The following is a 2933-nucleotide window of genomic DNA, read 5'->3' as shown; positions in this document are numbered from 1 at the left end:
TGGCTACACTTGATGTTTCGTCATTATATACTAATATCCCTCATGAAGAAGGTGTTAATGCGTGCATTTCAAATTACAAGCAAATTCGGGGCAAAACCCCATCTAAATCACATCTCCGTGAACTTATCATGCTGATTCTGACCAATAGTAACTTTGTTTTCGGCGACGGTCATTACCTTCAAATTCATGGCACAGCAATGGGCACCAAAATAGCTCCATCTTTTGCTTATTTATGGGACAATTTGAGGCCAATTTCCTGTCCCTACAGCCCAAGAAACAAGATGTTTGGTTTAGATGTGTATAAGAGACAGGTATAGTGCATCATCGTAATAAATATTCATGATTTAATGGTTGTTTGTGTATTGACTACTTATACAGAATTTTACTATATTACAGGCCTAGACTAGGACCAGGCCTCATACTATAGTATAGAGGCCTAGCCCAAGACATGGTTGCAAATCCCAGCCCACATAAGCCTAGCCTATAATGCCTAGTATAGGGCCTGTTTTCGCGGTAAAAATTAGCAGACCCACTGGGAAGCGTTCACGGCATTGGACTGCAGCGAAAAACGATTCCCCCATTATTAATGGAACAGGCCACGTCACGCTTGTCTGACTAGTTTTGATTTACATTTCGCATGTCTTGTGTTGTTGAAAAATGTATTTCAAAACAGTCATACTTGGTTGGTTTGACATGGACTTTTGCTGCTTATGGCACAGACACACAAAATGTAAATCAAAACTAGTCAGCCAAGCGTTGATGATGGGGAATCATTTTTCGCTGCAGTCCAATGCCGTGAACAACGCTTCCCAGTGCGTCTGCTAATTTTTAATGTTCAGGGTACCGCGATCACAAGTTCAGGCCCGTAGCAAAAGGGGGGGGGGGGGTGCAGAGGGTGCGGACTCACCCCCCCCCCCAATTCCAAAAGGTATCACTTTTTGAAACCAATGATTTCACAAAATCGTTCCTAATTATCACAAAATGTTAAGCATGCCTTGCATTATATATTTGCCAGTGTATCTAACCGTTGATTTTTAATACAGTAATGTGGCATGAAATTTGTTAGAAATTAATCGTCTCCGTTGATTGCAGATTGATCTACATAATATGTAGACAAGTAACATTACTGTTCAGGTCCCAAAAACACCCAAATTAATGAAAATTTAAATGAAATATTCATAAATTTGTTTGAGAAATCTATTATGTAAGACCATCAAAATGCTACTTTGTCGCTTTTCTCACAAACCCCCTCAAAGCCTCTGCCCCTGGACCACCCAATTTCAAACTTTTGAAAACCTATTATTTCATTAAAATCGTTCACAAAATCGTTCACAATTATCGCGAAATACTATAGTATTGGATACATAATAGTATAGTATAGTATGCATTTCATTTTTTTGCCCGTTGATTTTTAATAATGTGCTGAAATCTGTTGGAAATTATCAGCTCCGGTGATTGCAGATTGATCCATATCATATGTAGGCCTACAGATGTAAAGAACATGAAAATTATAATTTCACATTGGTAGATTCAAGGGAGAAGAGCCCCCTAAAATTATAAAAGAAAATGGAGAAAAAATAAAAATCATAATTGTCTCAGAGAGTGCCATTTCCGGCCATTTTGAGGTGCAGCCATAATCATAAATTTTTTTACCTCAGCTCCAATCATGGGGCTGAGGTGGTATTGACCATCTGTCTCAAGTTACTCCCTTCACCCCACCCTCTATTTCTCCTGCTTTTACTGTAGGTCCCTAAACAATACTTAAATGAATGAAAATTTAAATAGGATATTACAAATTATGGATTTTAGAAATCCATTAAAAAAGGCCCCCAAAATGCTAATTTGTCAGAGCTTCCAGAAGATTCGCCCCACCCTCATGGGGACCCCTAGGCAGTCACCCATCGTAAGGTCCACTTTGGTTGCAAAACGCACCTCCCCATCGAAAATCCTGCCTACGGGCCTGCCCTATACTAGGCATTATAGGCTATTCTTTATGTGGGCTGGGATTTGCAACAAGGTCTTGGACTAGGCCTCTATATAGTAGGAGGCCTGGTCCTAGTCTAGGTCTATAATATAGTAAAATTTTGTATAAGTAGTCATTATGATTATAGGTTTACGTACCAAGGTCAATATTAACGATCGCATTTATTTTTCATTGAAAATAATAAAAAAAAAAAAAAATTAACTTAAGGATTTTAAAATATTCAAAAAAACTGTACACTTCAATAAAAAAGTTAAGTTAACTTAAAACACAAACAACGCGATAGGATATCAAGAATAATTGGTATACTTGTACTGTATTTTCTGAAGCGCCGTTCGTTTTTAGGGTTGCTACAATCAGCAGTTGTTACATCAGTGGCGTCACGCTCGGGCGCTGACGGAGGTGGGGGGGGGGGGAGGGGGGGACGCCAGGGCCCCAGGTGCGAACCCCCCCCCGACATTGTTTAAACAAAATATAATATAAACTATAATAATACCGTAGTTTCATTCAATGGGGCGCCGACAGTTTTAAACAATAAAAGCTGGGTTCTGGTGTTTGAGATCATGCTGATTTTGTGATCAATCTGCTTTGCAGATTGATCACACAGTTATTTTTTCAATCTCCAGCAAATTTTAAATAGCATCCAAAATCCTCCTTTTTGGAATGTAAGGAAATAGATAGTGCTTTTCATTTATTGCATCGATTGTAACTCCTGATTGTAGCAACCCTAAAACGAATGGCACTTCAGAAATACAGTATACCAATTATTCTATCACACCTTATATCCTATCGTGTTGTTTGTGTTTTAAGTTAACTCTATTTATTTATTTTTTATTTAATTTATTTTGTTTAAGCGTACAGGTCTGGAATATTTTAAAATCCTTAAGGGGTCATCCATTATTTTCATCATTTTCACGCGCGTACAAAACGTACGCTGGGGGGAGGGGGTTGA

Source organism: Anneissia japonica, unplaced genomic scaffold (genome assembly GCF_011630105.1).
Source record: "Anneissia japonica isolate Jap-2015-1 unplaced genomic scaffold, ASM1163010v1 scaffold1776_len382430_cov169, whole genome shotgun sequence".
Classification (NCBI taxonomy): domain Eukaryota; kingdom Metazoa; phylum Echinodermata; class Crinoidea; order Comatulida; family Comatulidae; genus Anneissia; species Anneissia japonica.
This window is presented reverse-complemented; position numbering follows the sequence as displayed.